The following is a 20949-nucleotide window of genomic DNA, read 5'->3' on the forward strand; positions in this document are numbered from 1 at the left end:
TTTACCCATCCAGATGCCTTTGAAATGTTGTAAATGTACTAACCTCCACCACTTCCTCTGGCAGTTCGTTCCATACATGCACCATCCTCTATGAAAACATTGCCGCTTAGGTCCCCTTGAAATATTTCCCCTCTCGCTTTAAACTCATGCCCTCCAATTTTACACTTCCCCACCCCAGGGGGGGAAAAAACCTTGTCTATCTGCCCTATCCACGTCCCTCATGATTTTAAAAACCCCGATAAAGGTCACTCCTCAGCATCCGACACCCCAGAGAAAATAGCCCCAGCTGATTCAACCTCTCCCTATAGCCCAAGCCTTCCAACCCTGGCAACACCCTTGTAAATCTTTTCTCAACCCTTTCAAATTTCACAACATCTTCTTTATAGCAGGGAGACCAAAACCAAACGTAGTACTTGAGAAGTGGCCTAACCAATGTCCTGTGCAGCCACATGACCTCCCAACTCCTATATTCAATGCACTGACCCAAAAAAGCCAGCATACTAAACGCCTTCTTCACCACCCTGTCTACCGGGGACTCACTTTCAAGGAACTACAAACCTGCACTCCAAGGTCTCTGTTCAGCAACACTCCTCAGGACCTTACCATTAAGCATACAAGTCCTGCCCTGATTTGTCTTTCCAAAATGCAGCAAATCACATTTGTCTGAATTAAGTTCCATCTGCCATTCCTCAGCCCACTGGCCCATCTGAACAAGGCTGTAGGCTGAGGTAACCTTCTTCGCTGTCCACTACTCCTCCAATATTGGTGTCATCTGCAAACTTACTAACCACACCTCCCACGTTCACATCCAAATCATTTGTATAAAATGATGAAAAGCAGCGGACCCAGCACCAATCCTTGAGGCACACTGTTGGTCACAGACTTCCAGTCTGAAAAGCAACCCTCCACCACCACACTCTGCCTCCTACGTTCAAGCCAATTCCACATCCAAATGGCTAGTTCTCCCTGTATTCCATGTGATCTAACCTTGCTAACCAGTCTACCATGAGAAACCTTGTCAAACACCCTACTGAAGCCCATATGGAATACATCAATGGCTCTGCCCTCATCAATATGCTTTGTTACTTCTTCAAAAACTTAATCAAGTTAGTGAGACACAATTTCCCAAGCATAAAGCTATGTTACCTATTCCTAACCAGTGCTTGCCTTTCTAAACACATGTAAATCCTGTCCCTCAGGATTCCCTCCAAGAACATGACCACCACTGATGTCAGACTCACCTGTTCATAGTTCTCTTGCTTTCTCTTATCATCTTTCTTAAAATAGTGGCATTCCATTAGCCAACCTCCAGTCTTCTCACACCTCAACTGTGGCTATCGATGAGACAAATATCTCAGCTGGGCACCTAACAATCAGTTCACTAGCTGCCCACAGAGTTTAGGGTAGACATCAGATCCCTGGAATTTTTGCACATTTATGTGTTTTAAGACGTCCAGCACTTCCTCCTCTGCACTTTGGGACATTTTTTAAGATATCATTATTTATTTTCCAAAATTCTCTATCTTCCATATCCTTCTCCACAGTAAACAGTGATACAAGATACTCATTCAGTATCTCCCCAATCTCCTCCAGGTCCACACATGAAGATCAGCAAAGCCGTCTAACAGGCCTTATTTTCTCCCTCGTTACTCTTTTGGCCTTAATGTATTTGTAGAATTCCTGTGAATTCTCCTTAGCCTTATTTGCCCTCATGATTTCCCTCTTAAGTATATCACTGGACTGTGGAAGAAAATCAGAGCATCCAGAGGAAAACCATGCAAACACGGGGAGAATGTGCAAACGACACACAGACCTGGGTCCCTGACACCGTGCTAACCACAAACGCGCACAGTATACAAACAAGCAGCTTGTAGCACAGATTGAAATTGTCAGAACAATGTTGTGTATATCACAGGGATGTGGCTGCAGGGGGATTAATGCTTGACTAAACTTTCAGAAATACTCATCCTATCGAAAGAATGGGAGACGGGCAGAGGAGGCATGGCAGCCTTGCTAGTAAGAAGTGAAATTAAATTGATAGCAAGAAGAGACTTAGGGTTGAGAGGTAGAAAACTGGGTAGAGTTGAGAAACTGTGAAGGGAAAAAGAGCCAAGCGGGAGTGACGTATAGGATTACTAGCAGTAGTCAGGATGTCGGGCAGAAATCAGGGGATAGAAAAGGTGTTTAAGAAAGGCACTATTTCACTAATCATTCGGAACTTCAATATGCAGGTGGATTGGTAAATCAGGTTGCTAGCAGATTTCAAGAAAAGGAATTAATGAAATGTCTAGAAGACAGCTTATGGAGCAGCTTGTGGTACAGTCCACTAGGGAACAGGCAATTCTGGATTTGATGTGTCAAATATGGCAGAATGATTAGGGAGTTTCAAGTGACAGACCCCCACAGGGGTGGGGTACGTGCGTGTGTCCGTGCTTGCGTATGAAAGACTTTGCCCCGTAGTTTGAGAAAGAGATGAAATCAGATGTAACGGTACTACAATTGAGTAAAGGTAACTACAAAGACATGAGGGAGGAACTAGACAGAGTCAACTGGAAGGAGAGTCTAGCAGGAAATGAGGGTCTGATCAGTATAAGGAGTCATGATGCAGAGGTGCATGGAACGGGGTGGACAAAGTCAGAAGTCAGGGTAAGGGGATATGCTCTCAAAGCTCCTGAGATGCTGCTTGGCCTGCTGTGTTCATCCAGCTCCACACTGTTATCTTGCTCTCAAAGCTTTTGATTTCAAATAAACTTGTTGAACTATAACCTGATGTCATGCAACTTCTGAATATAAAGGAGCAGGTGAGGACTTTGAAACTGTAATTCAGAGTTTCGAAGGTTGTGGCAGATCTCACTCAAAATTACGGAATACTGACTGGCCTAGAAAAACAGAAAACGTGGAGAAGATATTTTCACAAGTAGGACAGGCTAGGACCCAGGAGCACAACATCAGTGAAGGGATAACCCTTCAGAACTGAGATGGACGAGGAATTTCTTCAGCTACATGATGGTGAATCTGTGGAACTCTCTGCCACATAAGTTGTGAAGGCCAAGTCGATGAGTGTATTTAAGACAGAGATAGATAGGTTCTCGATTACTAAGAGGATCAAAGATTATGGGGAGAAGGCAGGAGACTAGGGTTGAGAAACCATCTTATATCTCACCCATACAATCAAATTTTGGTCTGTATCCTAATATTAAGGCAATGTGTGAAGTATTTGAGAAAACTTGTTACTCAGGTTGTGGATGAGGTGGCAGGCTTGCTCATCGAGCCGGCGCATTTAGTTGCAGACGTTTTGTCACCCTGCTAGGTAACATCGTCAGTGCGCATCCAATGATGCATTGGTGTTCTGTCCCGCTTGTTATTTAGATGCCTTGGTTTGCTGGGTGGTTGATCTTACTTCTGGTTCTGTTTTTTCAGGGTTGGTATATTGGGTCCAGTTCAATGAGTTTGTTAATGGAATTCCAGTTGGAATGCCTGGCATCCAGCAATTCCCTGGCATGTCTCTGTTTGGCTTGTGCTATAATGGACGCATTGTCCCAGTTGAATTCATGTCATTCTTTGTCAGTGTATATTGAGATCAGTGAGAACTGGACATTCCTCTTGGTGGCTAGTTGGTGTTCGTGTATCCTCATTTCCAGTTTGGCCGATGCAATGTTTTTCAGTCCTTGCATTGTATTTTGTATGTTATGTTAATTTTAAAAGGTTGTGGGAATGGAATCCTTTATGTCTGGCAGTAACTGTCACAGGATGGTTGTTTGCGGGCTACCCTGATTCCTGTGGGTCTGAGTAGTCTAGTGGTCATCTCGGGTATGTCTATAATGTATGGTAGGGTGACTAGCATAGTCTATCTGGCCACGCTGTGTCTTCTTGCTGTGGTCTGTGGAGGAGGTAATGGCGGATTGTACTTTTGGGGTATCCATTCTTTTTACAAACTCTGTGTAAGTGCTCCTGTTCTGCTTTGCGCAATTCCAGATTGCTGCAGTGTGTTGTCGCCCGTTTGAATAACGTCCTGACGCAGCTCCATTTATGGGCGTTGGGGTGGGTGCCGGAGTAATTAAGTATCTGGTCCGTATGTGTGGTCTTTCTGGGTACGTAGTCTAGAGTTTCCTGTTGTTCTTACATTCCACCATTATGCCTAGGAAGAGTAATTGGTTATTGTTCTCTTCGTCTTGTGTGAATTTTATTCTGGTGAGCAAGTTTTTTTTAAAAATGTGTTGGTGGGCTTCCTCTAGTTTTGTGCATTTGATAATCATGAAGGGGTCATCTACATAGCAGACCCAGAGTTTAGACTGCATAGTGGGGACTACTGTTCGTTCTAACCAATGCAATACTGCTTCTGCAATCAGTGCTGATATCAGGATCCCACTGGTATTCTTTTGATTTGTTTGAACAGTCATTGAAGGTGAAGTGCATTGCAAGGCACATGTCCAGCAGTTTCAGGGTGCTGTCCTTGTTGATGCTGTTGGTGTCGTGGGGTGGCTACCTTCCTGATTCACCCAGTGTGGCAATCTCTGTTTGGCTATGTCGATACTTATGGATATATATATAGTGCTGTTACACTGAAGGATATCACTATCTTGACCTCCTCTATTCTGGTTCCTTGACCATGTTGAGGAATTCTTGGGAGGAGTTGAGATTACCACAAAGCAACTCAAGACATACAGTCTACAAACCAACAACTACTGATGAACATAAAGGATCGCATACCCATAACCAATAAAACTAAAATAATATACAAAATACCATGCAAAGACTGTGAAAAACATTACATAGGCCAATTTTCACTGGTTTTGATACACACGGACAAAGGCGGCCACAAATTCAACTGGATAACCCATCCATAATAGCACAAGCTAAACAGAGACATGCCAGGGAATTGCTGGAGTCCTGGCATTCCAACCAGAACTCCAACAAATGCACTGAACTGGACCCAAAATACAAACCAGTGAAAAACAAACCCGGACGTAATGCCACCCACCCCAGCAAACCGAGGCATATAAATAAAAAGTATTACAAGTGTTCTTCCAAAGGTTGCTATTGTCTCGTTTGCCAAACATCTTTAAATTGATGACCTGTGGTCATCAGCTCCAGTGGAAACAGTTTCACTTTATCTACTGTCAAGATTCTTCACCATTTTGATCTCTCCTATCAAATCACCTTTTAATGCTCTCTAACCTGTCCACATAACTGAAATCTCTCATCGCAGGAATCAATCTTGTCAATGGTTGCTTGAAACATACAGGATTCATAGGGGTTTGACAGGTTAGATACGAAGAGGTAATTTCCATTTCTGGAACAGTCTACAACTAGAGGACATAACCTCAGAACAGGAGATTGTCAATTTAAATCATAGATGAGGAATTTCTTTTCTCAGATGGCAGTGAATCTGTAGAATTCTTTACTGCAAAAAAATCTGTAGGGTTGTCATATTAAAAACATTCAGGGCTGAGTTAGATTTTTAATCAGGGAATCAAGGGCTTTGGGAAGAAGCTGGGAAAATTGAGTTAATAATTATTAGATCAGGTATTATTGCATTGAATGGCAGAGCAGAGATGGCAGGCTGAACAGTCTACTTCAACTCCTTAGTCTTAAAGTTTCTGCACACTGTAATGCCCGGTCTGCATGAGAAATGGAGTTTCAACCTTTTCAGAACTTCACACAGTCGCAGGGCAGACAGAAAAAACAAGTTGTTGCCCTGCAATATTAATATTTCTGATCTCATGCATGCTTCAGCTTTCACATGAGTTTTAAAAAAAGCTTCTTGTTGAAACATAGAAAATAGCAGTAGGCTATTTCGCCCTTCAATCCTGTTCTACCATTCAATATGATCACAGTTGATTATCCACCTCAATACCCTGTTCCTGTCCCTCCCCATACCCCTTGCTCCCTTTAGCCCTAACAACGGCATCTTACTTCTTCGTGAAAACATCCAATGTTTTGGCCTTAACAACTCTGCAATAGAGAATTCCACAGGCTCACCACACTGACTGTGGAAATGTTTCCTCAACTCAGTTTTAACATTCGTTGGCCTGCTCCTTATAACTCTTTTAGTTACATCCTCAAAATGTTCCAATAGATTTGTTAGGCACATTTCCCCTTTTCTAACTGTCCAACCCTGGCACTGTTTTCCAAGAGCTCTGCTCTTAAATCTATTATAGTGGATTCCAGCATTTTCACTACTGTCTGTGACTATTCCATTTCCTCCCTACTCCCTTTCTTAAATAATGAGGTTACTTTAGCTGTCCTCCAAGCCACAGAAACTGTTGCAGAGTCTACAGAAATTGAAAGATAACACTAATGCACCCGCTACTGCAGGGCCAATTCCTTAAGCTCTCTGATGAAGGGTATAGGCCCGAAACGTCGGCTTTTGTGCTCCTGGGGTGCTGCTTGGCCTGCTGTGTTCATCCAGCCTCACATTTTATTATCTTGGAGTCTCCAGCATCTGCAGTTCCCATTATCTCTCTCCTTAAGAATGTTGGGTTGTGGATTATTAGTCTGCAGGGCCCATCAGCCTTTAGTTCCAATTTTCCCATTATCACTTCCCTCCTTATTCCGATTTCCTTCAGTCCCTCCTTCACACTGGACCCTGTCTCTCTCAACGTTTTTGACAAGTTATTTGTATCCTCCTTCGTCAAGACAGAATCATAATATTTATTTTTCCCAGGTAAGTCATCAGGCTCACAATCAGGGTCTTTTAAATAAGGATAATGCACTATTGGACATGGATTTAGTGGAACAAGTGGTAAAGACCAAAAGGGCAGACACCAGGTTTCTCACACTGAAAATAAAGTAATATTGGAAATAGCTAAGTTCATCCTGCAGTTGAAACAGATAGCCCTGGATTTAGAGGAGGGAGAATTGAAGTCAGCCTACTGAAATGTGAAAAAAATTGATTTCGAATTTCCTGTCAGATTTAAGGCAGCAGATACAATTGATAATGGTAAAGCATCTGGGATTTTTGTAAATACAGGAGGGATTAGGTCCACAGTTAATTGAATTAGCAAAGATATAATTAGTTAAAACAGCTTCAATACAAAAAGGAGATATCAAAATAAACTGGAAATAGAAATGAAAAACTTGAATATGAATTTCAGAGAGTTGAGCAATGAAGATGATAGAGGAATTATCATTGCAAAATTACACAGTTTAGAAAGAAGACAGATGCCAACAAAGGCTCAGATGGAGAAAACCACAGGCACGATTTGAAGTCCAGTCGGGAAATGTTTAAATTCATACAGGTATTCTTTATCATCGGAAAAAATAGCAAAACAAATTAAGTGGCTAAAAATCAACTGGATATTGGCCATGTATAACAAGTTGATGGTGGCATATTTGAGATTTATGCATCCATGTGACAAGAGATCTTGGTGGATCACAATGCAGTTTTAAGGAAAGGCTGTTCCGAGTGTGAACCAATTCATTCCTGAAGCATAGAGGCAAACAGTTAGGAATTTAAGGCGACAGCCTGGGTAGAGCCACCTTAAATTTGAAAAGGTTAAGGAAAATACAAACAGTTTCACCATGTCAGAACATACTCCACATTGCAGAAAGATGAACTGAGTATGCCTGTTGATCATGTTAAAGCAATATTATTGTACGAAGAAGCCAAGAGCAAACAAGTGTCTATGGCTGTAAGAGTAGTGGAGGATGAATAGACAATGAGAGTGAGGTAGAAGGTTCACAAAACAAAACTTCTACAATTCAATTCGCCAATACTGAAACATATGGACAAGATATTCACATATTTTCAGGAAGGATCTAGTAAAACTAACAAACTTGAGGAAGACTGTAGAGACACACCTGGATGTATCGTGTTATAAGGGAAATGAGCACCGACTAAACAACATCCTTCTTGGTTAAGACCAAGAAAACAAGCTCAAGTAGACAAGAAATCAATAAATGCTCAAAAGTCACTTAACTGAATCCAGCCAAAGTACCTCAAGTTCACTGGTGGTATCAGTTCCTGAACCAGAAGGATCAATGAGATTCTGCATAGATTGCAGAAAAATTAATGACCAATTCAAATTCAAACAACTCCCTAAGTGGAAGATGGTATATATATATACATGTCTGATGGGAATTCATTTGTTTCTACGATTGACCTATTGAAGTAGTACTGGAAAGTAGCACTAACATCAAAAGTAAAGGATATCAGTTTTTGTCACATCAATGTCAAATAAGGCCATTTGGGTTTAACTGCCCCAACTACGCAAGAATCAAGGTGAAGCCTATGTAGCTAACAGGATAACAAAGCGTGAAGCTGGATGAACACAGCAGGCCAAGCAGCATCCCAGGAGCACAAAAGCTGACCATAAGACATAGGAGTGGAAGTAAGGCCATTCGGCCCATCAAGTCCACTCCGCCATTTAAATCATGGCTGATGGGCATTTCAACTCCACTTCCCTGCACTCTCCCCGTAGCCCTTGATTCCTTCTGAGATCAAGAATTTGTCAATCTCTGCCTTGAAGGCATCCAACGTCCCGGCCTCCACTGCGCTCCGTGGCAATGAATTCCACAAGCGTTTTGGGCCGAGACCCTTCATCCGAGAGGGAGGAGGGGAACTTCTTCAGGTTAGGCATCCCTGGAAGAGGCTTCGCAGTGAAGTTAAAATTGTGATCAGAGATTATGGGAACTGCAGATGGTGGAGAATCCAAGATAACCAAGTGTGAAGCTGGATGAACACAGCAGGCCAAGCAGCATCTCAGGGGCACAAAAGCTGACGTTTCGGGCCTAGACCCTTCATCAGAGCGCTCTGATGAAGGTTCTAGGTCCGAAACATCAGCTTTTGCGCCCCCGAGATGCTGCTTGGCCTGCTGTGTTCATCCAGCTTCACACTTGGTTATCTTGGATTCTCCACCATCTGCAGTTCCCATAATCTCTAGCTAATAGGATAGTTTATTTAGAAAACGTCATAACACACAGTAATACAGGAGGAAAAATACATAAAGCAAACAGCAGACCTATTTAAACTACTACAGGCAGCTGGTTTAGTGATAAACTGCAGCAAGAATATGCAAAAATTGCACTGAGTTCGGAATGCTGACTCCAGACGTCATTAAATCCTATGGCATCAGGTCAAACAGGGGCAGAGAAACCTCATTACCACCTGCTCTGCCCCCTCAGCTGATGAAGCAGTGCATTTGCATGTTGAACACTGCTTAGAAGCAGCACTGAGCATGGCAAGCACAGAAATGTACTCTCGGTGTCGGAATTCAACTGCCATAACGATGAGTGGTTTAGTAGCATCACTACTGACAAAGCTGACTGAGTTCAAAAGGGCAATGATCCCATACACAGAAGGCAGTTGAGGTCAAAACATTTAGTGTTTGAGAATGGGTTAGATATAGCTGTTCAGGCTAAAGGGTTTAAAGAGTATAGGGACAAAGTGGGAACCGGGTACTGAGTTATATATCAGTCATGACCATAGTGAATGGCAGAGCTCAAAGGGCTGAATGGTCTCCTATTTTCAACGTTTAGTCCAGGTCTGTGACATCTAGCAGGAGAACTAACAAAAGGGAAAAAGCTCCTTGACCTCATTCTCACCAGGAGACCTCTCATATATGTGTCTGCCCATGATGGATTTGGTAGGAGTGACCACTGCACGGTCCTTGTTTTTTTACATCCATCTTCATCAACAAGTGCTGAGTGGATGATCCATCTCAGCCTCCTTGCAGGATCTCCAGCATTATGGATACCAGTCTTCTAATAATTCGCTTCAAACCACATGATACCAAGAAATTACTTCACACAGGGAATGGTGAATCTATGGAAATTTTTGCGACAGAAGCAGTTCAGGACAAAACATTGAATATTTTCGAGAAGGATATCAATAATAATTTTTAGGACTAAATGGATCAAAGGATATGCAACAGAAGTGGGAATAGGGGGAGTTGGATGATCAACCGTGATCATATTGAACAGTGGAGCAGGCTCATAGGGTTGAATGGCCTATACCTGTTCTTATTTTCCATGCTCCTATGTAAATGGACAAAGGTAGAAGATAGTGCAAAGACAACATTCTGGCACTAGTACCAACAACTAAGTACGCAACCAGGCTGAGCTGCAGTACTGGCATCTACTCAACGCGGAAAAGTATGGAGTTATGTCCTCTGCATGAAAGGGAAAAAACACTAGCCAAATTACCACCCTATAATTCTACTCTTGATCATCACAGAAGACATTTAAGGTGTCATGACAAGCAACATTTGTAGAAGAATGACATGTTCACTGCCATTCAATTCAGATTCTGCCACGACATATCCATCAGTTCTGAGGAAGGGTCATCAGACCAGAAACGTTAACTGATTTTTTTTTCCACAGATGCTGTCAGACCTGCTGAGCTTTTCCAGCGACTTCCAGTTTTTGTTCCTGATTTACAGCATCTGCAGTTCTTTCAGTTTCACTAAGATTCAATGTGATCATGGCTGATCTGATAATTCTCAACTCCGTTTTCCAGCCTCTTCCCCAAAAAGCCTGCATTCCCTTACTGACTAAAACTAAAATCTGTGTATCTTAGTCGTGAACATACTGAACAACCCAGCCTCTACATCCTTCTGTTGTAAAGTATTTCAGTGATTCTCCACTCCAGAGAAAAATTCTTCCTCATCTATCTTAAGAGTGACAACTTACTTCGAGCCTAGGTCCTTTGTTCACAGGCTCTCCTGTAAGGAGAAACAACCGCTCCTCATCTACCGTGTCAAGGCTCCTAAAAATCCAGATCTCCTCTCATTCAACTAAGCTTAATGAGCAAAAACCCAACATTTTATTTAAAAGTATTATTGAAGGGATCATTGCACAGGCATGCCCCCTGTGCATAAGGCAGGGCATATCAAAGCCAATAATTTTTTTTTTGGGAGAAGTCATGGCCTAGTGGTAATACCACTAGCCTAGTATTCGAGAACCCAGGCCAATGCCACGCAAGTAGTTAGGGTATGGAATGCACTGCTTGGAAATTGAGCCATTTGAGACGAAACTGGATGATTATTTGGATAAAAATGTACATAGATACAGGGAAAAGGCAGGAGAGTGGTTGGAGCTATTGGTCGATTGGCCTCCTTCTTTGCCAAGGAAGTTCTGTGATTCTGCCAATTGTGATGCATTTGGAAATTTGGATATAAAAAGAGATCTGGGTGACTTTGTACATCATTCAATGAAAGTAAACAGGTTGGCACAGGAAGCAGTAACAAAGGTAAATGGCATACTGGTCTTCATTGCCACAGCAGTTGAATTCAAACGTAGGGTTACTGCACTTGTCCAGAATGTTGCTAAGACCGGTCCTGTATGGTTTTGGTGTCCCTACCCAAGACAGAATATATTTTTCATAGAGGAAGTGCAGCGAAGGTTTACTGAGCTTAAAGTGAGGACAACAGGACTATTAAGGGGTGACTGGGTCAATTAGATCAGTATTCAGCCGAGTTTAGAAGGATGAGATAGAATCTGATCAAAATGGTTAAAATCCTAACATGGTTAGATGGAATGAAGACAAAGGTCTGGTGAAGAATAACCAGACTGGAAATGTTAACTTTTCTCCTGACAGATGCTGCTAGATCTATTGAGTTCTCCAACAATTGCAGTTTTTGTTCCAAGGAAAATAGTCTCAGGATACAGGGCAGGTCAGTTCAGACTGAGGATAAGGGAACATTAGGGTGATCCATTAAAAATGAATTAAAATTCAGCTCTTCTATTTTTCCTGCCCACGTGCCTAACTTCACTCTATCCCACATGGTGCCAGAAGGATTGGCAATGGGTCCACTGCTTTTCATCATTTGTATATGATTTGGATGTGAACATAGGAGGTATGGCTACTAAGTTTGCAGATGACATAAAAATTACAGGTGTAGATGACAGCAGAGGAGGTTACCTCAGAGTACAATGGCATCTTCATCAGATGGGCCACTGGGCCAAGGATGGGCACATGGAGTTTAAGTTAACTAAAGGTGAGGTGCTCCAAGGCACATCAGGGCAGGACTGAAACACAATGGAAAGGTCCTGGAGACTCTTGCTAAACAAAGAGACCTTGGAGTGTAGCCTCGTAGTTCCTTGAAAGTGGAATCCATAACACATAGGAGCAGAAATTAGGCCATTCAGCCCCTTGAGTCTGCTACGCCATTCAATCATGGCTGATAAGATCCTTAACCCCATTCTCCTGCTTTCTCCCCATAACCCTTGAGTTGCTGGTAGACAGGATGGTGTTGTGCAATTTGAAAGTGTTTAGAAAATATTTGCAAGGATGTTGGCAGGGTTGGAGGGTTTGAACTGAAGGGCAGGGCTGAATAGGCTGGAGCTGTTTTCCATGGGACATTGGAGGTGAAGGGGTCACCTTATAAAGGTTTATAACAGCATGAGGGGCATGGATAGAGTGAATAGGCATGGTCTTTTCCCTGGGGTGGGGGAGTCTAAAACTACAGGCATAGGTTTATGGTGATAGGGGCAAGATTTAAAAGAGTGCTAAGGGGTACTTTTTTCACACAGAGGGTGGTGCATGTATAGAATGAGCTGACACTGGAAGTCGTGGAGACTGGTACAATTACAATATTTGAAAGGCATTTGGATGATATTTGAATAGGATGGGTTGAGAGCGATATGTGCCAAATGAGACTAGGTGTGTTTAGGATATCTGAACAGTACAAACGTGTTGGGTGACTCAACGACTATTAAGTTTGCCCACTTGCTTAATGTATATCTATTGCTGAGGTTGTTGACTTGTTTGCCGAGCTGGCTTGTTTTCCTTCAGACGTTTCATCACCACGCTAATAACATCATCAGTGAAACCGCCGATGAAGCAACATTGTCTACGCTGCTTAGAATTTAGACTGACAAGTCTGTTATACTGAGTAGTGTTACTTTCGGTTTTGTTCTGCATGGGCTTGTATATGGGGTCCAACTGTATATGCTTGATGTTTGCATTATGTGTTGGGAGCCATGCCTCTAGGAATTCCCATGCATGTCTATGTTTGGCTTGGGCTATGGTTACATTGTTCCAGTTAAACGGATGGCCTTCATTGCCCATGCGCACTGATATTAGGGGTGCTTTGTCATGTCATTTTGCTACTAGCTGATGTTCGTGTATTCTGATGGCTAGTTTCCTTCCTATCTGTCTGATGTAATGTTTGTGTCAGTCATTGCACGGTATTTTGTAAACTATGTCGGAGTTCCTACACTCCTCTGACCATTAGAAATAATGGACACACACAAACCCACGGCCACTCGACGACAAACATTCACAAGGGTTAAAGACCCAATTCCCACAACATGCAGAACCAGTTTACAAAATACCATACAATGACTGCCACAAGCATTACATCAGACAGGAAAGCCATCAGTTTAACTGGGACAACATAACTATAGTAGCCCATGCCAAACATAGACATGCATGAGAATTCCTAGAGGCACAGTTCTCAACCCATAATGCCACCAACAAACATACAGAATTGATCCCTATATACAATCCCATACAGAACAAAACCGGAAATGACACTACTCACCACAACAGACCAGACAGTGTAAATTCCAAGCAGATAGAACAACATCGCTTCATCAGAGGTCTCACATTACCTAGAATGGTGAAATGTCTGAATGAAAACAAGCCAGCTCAGCAAACAAGTCAACCACCTCATCTGCTATATGAGCTACAAATCTTTGCTAAAACTTTATGGTATATCTATACCTCAGTGGACTCTACAAAGGACTTGTTTATTAAGTTATCCACAAAACTGGGCATTGTATAATTCATTTCCCATCCAATCATTAATATACTCATATATAGTGCAATTAAAAGGGTTCCAGCACTACACTTCATTACGTACAGGTTGCTGTCTGGAAAATGCTCCCTGTATTCCAAATGTCCTCTATTCGTTAGGCCACCTGTCAGCCATACCACATGTACTCAGCTCATTGAGTAGCCTTAAATGATGTGCCTCCTTGAATGTCTTTTGGAAATCCAAATATATTACATCTGCTGGTTTTTCAACCAATCTTTGCATGTTTTTCTTTCACTCTGATTCCTCTAACTTCCAAGGTTAATGATAGTCAAGTTTATCTCCTTCCCAGAATTATTCAATGGAATATACCTATACTGTGAGTCACACTTTTTTTTAGAAACATCTGCCACTGTTCCTCACCATCTAATAGACATGGTTCAAACACAGGTAAACAAGTTCAACTGCACAGGTGAGAGGTGAGAGTGACTGCCCTTGACAGCAAGAGTGTGTTTAACGGAGCATCAGGAGCCTCATTAAAACTGAAGTCAATGGGAATCAAGAAGAAAACTCCTTGATTGTCTGAGTCATGCCTAGCAACAAGAAACATGGTTGAGATTGCTGAAGAACAATCATCTCACCCCTGGAAGTCTCTACAGGTGCTCCTTATAGTAGTGTCCTTGGCCCACCATCCTCAGCTGTTTCGATGACCTTCCCTCCATCAGAAGTTTCAGTTCTGGAGAGAGACTGGACAGATTCAAGGATGTTTTCCTTTAAAAGGTGGAGATGGAGAGGGGCAGAATTAAGATTTAAAATTATAGGGGCAGACAGGAAGAAACTTTTTCCTTTGATGATGATCAATGGCCACGGGGGACAGATTTAAGGCAAGGGGCAGGACGCTTCCAGATGTAAGGAAAAAGTTTTCATCCAGAGGGTGGAGTGAATCTGGAACTCCCTGCCAGAACAAAACAATATTTATTTCTCTGTTTGGTGAGGCCATTCTGTACTTGGAAACAGACTTGAATGCAGTGCATGATGTATTATAGTTTTAGCAAACATCAAGCCTTCAAGACAGTCCACGCAAGGGTAAGTGAAATAAGCCAGCATTATCACCCAGTTGAAAGTGAATATTGGTCCCGTGGAGGATGAGTGTGGTGAGTCAATAATGGGGAACACAGAAATGGCAGAGCCACCCAATCAATATCTGCTTCAGTTTTCACTGCTGAGGTCACAGTAATTTCCCAATAAAAATTAGTGATATGGTGGTTATAGAAAGGGAGAAACTTAGATCATCATTAGGGAAAAGGTACTGAGCAAACTACTGGCCCCAAAGCCTGATGGCCTACATCCTAGATTCTTAAAGGAAGTGGCAGCAGAGATACTGAATTAGAAAAATGATAAGGGTCTGTTTCGATGCCAAGTGACTCTCTAACACCTTATTCAAAAAGGGAGGCAGACAGTAGAAACTTGTTATTAGTTGGTTCAACATGCACCATGGGAAATTGTTAGAATCTATTAATAATGATGTAATAACAAGATATTTGCAAAGTCAAATGCAATCCATCAGAGTCAGCATTGTTTTATAAACAGTAAATCATTTTTGACTAATTTGCTAGAGTTTTTTGAATATGTAACAAGCAAAATGGATAATGGGGATCTTGCATGTAATACGTTCAGACTTCCAGAAGGCATATATGATATGGTGCTGCACAAAACATTAAAGCACAACCTAAGATCATACAGGGTTAGGGGTGAATTATTTTCTTGGATAAAGGATTGGCTAACCAACAGAAAACAAAGTCAAGATAAACAGGTCTTTTTCTAATGCAAAAAAAGTTGCAGGAAAGCTCAGCAGGTCTAGCAGTATCTGTCAAAGAAAAGAATCAGTTAACGTTTTGGATCCAGTGATCCTTTCTCAGAACCAATGGTGGCTGGGAAAATGTCAGTTTACATGGAAAAATATTGGGAAAGTGATGGGATAGGGAGTAACTGATAGGATAGAGCCTAAAAAGAGAGAAGAGCAGTTGGACAGACAAGAGTTGATTATGATCAGGCTGAGAGGGTGTATACTTGTTTATGGGGACCATTAGTGACTAATAACAGGTAATGTGTATGGACGGGCAATGTGATAACAAGGCCTGGTGTGTTGGGTGGGTGCGGTAGCTCAGAGGAGGTTCGCGAGATTGATTCCGGAGATGAGGGGTTTGACTTATGAAGCAAGTTTGAGCAATTTAGGCTTACACTTTCTGGAAGTTCAAAGGAAACAGAGGAGATCTAATTGAGGTATACAAAATGCTAAAGGGAATTTAAGTCAATGCAGGAAGGATGCTTCCTCCTGGTGCAATCTAAAATGAGGGGGTCATCGCTTTATGATAATGGGTAGAAGATTTAAAACAGCAATGAGGTGAAACTGCTTCCATCAAAAGGTTATGAATCTGTGAAATTCACTACTCCAGGGTGCAGTGGATACTGGGGCATTGAAAGATAGATTTGTAAATTTGTCATGTGTTGAAGGTTTATGGAGAGGGGGCAGGAAAGTGGACTTGATGCCGAAATGAGATCAGCCATGGCAATATCAAATGACGAGGAGGCCCAAAAGGCTGAATTGCCTACTCCTGCTCCTGGTTACGATGTTCTTGTTGTCCAAGCTGGTCTATTAGTGGCCTGGAATGCACACAGATACTAAGACAAAGTTCTTAAATTGATCTTTTGGAATTCTGCCCTGGATAGCAATTAGCCATCATATAAGCACCGACAAAATACGAAAACATGCTAAAGCATTCCCAAGTGAGACAAAAACAGGTCATCAGCTAGCAGAAGTTATTTAGAAAGTTATCAATATCATTGTCAATGAATTCAAGAGGATCCCAAAGGAAAGGCAGACAATGGAGAGAAGCATTTTGGGAGTAAATGGAAGAGCAGAGCTCAGGGTCAAAACTTCTGAAGCCACTGTGGTCCGACAAAACACATAGCGCACGGGGGTTGATTCAAACGGCCAAAGTCATTCTCAGATGGCCATAAAGTTGAATAAGGTTAAAGAAGGAAAAGGGAGAGGCCACAAAACAATCCAAACATAAGGGATACAACGTAAAACCTGCATCATGGAAGGACTGGAAGCCAATAAAGACTAGTGTTGACAGCTGCTCAAAGTGATTGGATTTTCTGCAAGACAGAATGCAGGTGAAAACTGAAGGTGAATCATGAAGAACTGATAACTGTGTAGGCAATATAGATATGCATGACTGCTTCAGCAAGTAAATAGGCTGAGGTAGTGACAGAGATGCTGAGGTTGTGACAGAGATGCTGAGGTTGCAAACAGTTTGGTTCAACATAAAACCAGAGACCTAGGAGGAGAATGGAATCAACTCAGCATAAAAAGATACAAGTTTTTATGCTCGAAACTGTGTGAAGATCATGATAGATTTAGACTGGTGGGCACTTAACCAAAGGATACTGCAGCTTGCTACAAAGAATAACACAGAACATGAATGGGCCCTTTGGCCCTCTCAGTCCGCACTGCGACATTTTGACCTTCCATACTATAAGTGTCTTCATTTACACAATCTGTCTCTCTGTCTCTCCATTCCTTTACAATTCATTATTCGTGGAGGCGTTTCTTGAATGCTGTTATTGTGTCTACTTCCACCACCTCCCTGGCAACACAGTGCAGGCACTCACCAGCCTACGTGTGAAAACTTACACAAAAAACAAAGTTGCTGGAAAAGCTCAGAAGGTCTGGCAGCATCTCTGAAGGAAAAAACACAGTTAATGTTCCGGATCCAGTTCTAAAGGTCACCAGAACAGAAACATTAGCACTGTCTTTTCTTTCACATATGCTGCCAGACCTACTGAGCTTTTCAAATGATAACCAAGTGTGGAGCTGGATGAACACAATCGGCCAAGCAGCACCTGAGGAACACAAGGAGCTTTTCCAGTAACTGTTTTTATTCCTGATTTACACCATCCGCAGTTCTTTCAGTTTATATTTTGTGAAAAAGCTTGACTTGCACATCTCTTTTGATCTTCCTCTGTTGCACCTTGAACCTGTATCCCCAGTGACTGACCCCTCCATCCTGGGGAAAAAGCCTCATACTTTTTGCTCTATGCATGCCATTCACAAATTTTATAAATTGCTATTAGGTCACCCCTCCAACCTCCTGCAGTCTGGTGAAAACAAACCCAGTCTAGTCAACTTTTGTCCACAGCTAAAATCCCCTACTCCAGGCAGCATTTTGGTAAATCTTTTCTGTACCCTCTCCAAAGCATTCACATCCTTCTGGTGGCCAGAACTGAACGCAATATTCCAAATGTGGCCTAAGTGAAGTTCCTATAAAGCTTGAGCACAACTTGTCTATCCTTAGATTTGCCACTTCCAATGTAGGCAAGCTTGCTGTAAAGCCTTTGAGACTACCATGTTTACCTGACTGCCACCTTAAGTGATCTGCAGACCTACACACCCAAATTCCTGCACATATCGTTACTCCTAAGAGGTTTGTCAGTGTATAATTTCTATCTGTACTTGACCATCCAAAATGCTTCACCTCATTTGTCCAGATTAAACTCCATCTGCCACTTTCAGTCTATGCTTCGAACTGGTGGATATCATGCTGTGTCCTCCGACAATCCACCTCACTATTCACAACTCCACCAATCTTTGTATCATGTGCAACCCTACTAACTAGAATGTACAAGATATTCACAAGGGTGTTGCCAGGACTCAAGGGGATGAGTTACAGAGAGATTGGACAAGGTAAGACTTCTTATTCTTTGGAGTATAAGTGACTGAGAAGAGATCTTATTAGAAGCGTATAAGATCATGAGAGGCATGGATAAGGCGAACGCACAGTCTTTTTCCCAGGGTTGGGGAATTGAGGACTAGAGGGGAACAGTTTAAGCTCAGAGGGGAAAGAATACATGGGAACCGGTGGGTCAACATTTTTTCATTTTTTTTTAAAAACACAGGGTGGTACGCATATGGAATAAGCTGCCAGTGGAAGTGGTTCAGGTGGGTACGTTAACATTTAAAAGGTATTAGGACGAATACATGGATAGGAAAGGTTTAGAAGGATATGGGCCAAGTGCAGGGAAATAGTATTAGCTTGGATGGACATGTTGGTCAGCATGGACAACTTTGCCTCCATGCTGTACGACTATTACTCCATCCCTCTAATTAGACCAGCTAGGTTTTCCTCCAAATTATTTAAGCAGATCACAAAACAGCCAAGGTCTCAGCACTGATCCCTGTGGAACACCACTAGTCACAGTCCTCCATCCTCCTATTGCTACCCGCTCTCTCCTATGACTAAGCCAGTTCTGTATCTACCCTAGATAAACAAGGTATAGAGCTGGATGAACACAACAACAGGCCAAGCAGCATCAGAGGAGCAAGAAATCTGACATTTCAGGCCTAGGCCCTACTTCGATTCTGGAAAAGGGTCGAGGTCTGAAACATCAGCCTTCCTGCTCCTCTGATGCTGCTTGGCCTGTGTTCATCCACCTCCATACCTTGTCATCTCAGATTCTCCAGCACCTGCAGTTCTTACCACCTGTGTCTATCTTGCCAGCTCACCCCTGACACTACGTGACATCATCTACCAGGGAACTTGTCAAAGGCTTTACTGAAGTCCATGGAGACAATATTAACTGCTTTTCCAATCATCTTTGTCACCTCCTCAAAAAACATGATCAAGTTCGTGAGGTATGAGCTCCCCTGTACAAAACCATGCTGTCTATCGCTAATAAGTCCATTTGCTTCTCAATGCGTGCAGATCTCATCCCTGAGAATCTTTCTTAATAATTTCCCTACCACTAACATGAGACTCACAGGCCTCTATTTTCCAGGATTATCCTTGCAACTTGCTTAAACAATAGGGCAAGAGTGGTGGTTCTTCAGTCCTTAGGGTCTCACCTGTGGCCAAAAAGGATAAAAAGATGTTGGTCAATGCTCCAGCAATTGCTCCCTTGCATTATTTCGCCAACACCACACTAATTCATTCTTTCCAGTTCTCCTCTGGGAATATTTAGTGTTTCATTTTGACCTTTCTATTTCAAAGCTTTGCTAATTCTGTCTTTTTTCTAAGTACTGCACCTTGACTATACCCACCATTCTCAGCCTTCACAGATAAGACGATTGAAAAAGTCACGTAAGGCCACTTTTGTTGAGGTGAATGGTGAGATCAGATCATATACAAGCCTTTAAAACTCAAGAATTTGAGACAGTAACTAAAATCACCAAAAGTCAAAAACTGTTCAGTGTGCATGTTGCAGTTGCTCGCTGCTGAATATGACAATCAAGGGAAAATTGAGCTGATGCAGCATTTCATACGGATCAAGTCATGGCCTTCACAGACAGACAAAATGCCTGAGTCTTCCTGAGATGGGATTAGAATGCAAACAGTAAGACTCTGATAAGACAACTCAGAAGAAAACGGGTTTGACATTCCCATTTTTATATGAAATAGAAAGGGAAAGCTTGACCTACCCGAGATCAGGCTTTAAATAATTATAATTACATATTACAGTTGATATATCACATACAAGAAGTTAAAATTTATTAGATATTAGGGAATTTAATTTTAGCCCTGAATGAAGAGACTACTTTTGATAAACACACTTGAAGAAACATTTTAATCCATCAGCAAGATTAGAATAATAAAAAAAAATACATAAACAAGGTAATCCCCCTAGACCGGGATTCCATTCCAGCCTCAGGTGACTGTGCGAACCCCACACAGACAATCTCCCCAAGTCTGCGTGGGCTAGGTGGATTGGCCATGCGAATTTACCCATAGTGTTCAGGAACGTGTAGGTGAGGTGTGTTAGCCATAGGAAATGTAGGATTACAGGGTGTGCAGATCAGCCTGGGTAGGATGCTCTTTGGAGGGGTGTGGACTTGTTGGGCCAAATGGCCCGTTCCCACACTCTAGGGATTCTAAGGACCAAATGACAAATAACACTGCAAGGGGAACAGAAACAATTTTGAAACAGGCTCACTACGACCTTCAAAGAATGAATGACTGTTGCCTTCTGAGTCGGATAAGAGGGAAGCTATTCACAAAATTGTTAGCTTTGTCACAGGATCACAGTATTTTAAGAGTCAGAGATCCACAGCATGAATGCAGGCACAACACCCCTTTTCTCACTAGCACCACCTGCTCTCCCCACCCCAGCCCAACCGATCCACATCCCCCAGTTTTCACAATTAAACTAGTCCCATTTGCGTGTTTTTTGGTCCATACCCCTCCATACC

The 20949-nt window shown here is 42.2% G+C and overlaps 1 protein-coding gene across 6 annotated transcripts in view; it reads right to left on the reverse strand.

The window, feature by feature from the left end:
- The window catches only part of znf318 (zinc finger protein 318), a 90315-nt gene that overhangs the window by 22978 nt on the left and 46388 nt on the right, over nt 1-20949 (reverse strand). The window contains exon 1 of one of the 6 annotated variants that reach the window (XM_059645107.1): nt 14342-14455. The exons of the other annotated variants lie outside the window; for them this stretch is intronic. The gene's annotated coding sequence lies outside the window, so the exon portion shown is untranslated. Of the gene's footprint in view, nt 1-14341; nt 14456-20949 lie in introns of those variants that run through there. 6 annotated transcript variants of the gene reach the window in all.

Source organism: Stegostoma tigrinum, chromosome 4, assembly GCF_030684315.1.
Source record: "Stegostoma tigrinum isolate sSteTig4 chromosome 4, sSteTig4.hap1, whole genome shotgun sequence".
NCBI lineage: Eukaryota > Metazoa > Chordata > Chondrichthyes > Orectolobiformes > Stegostomatidae > Stegostoma > Stegostoma tigrinum.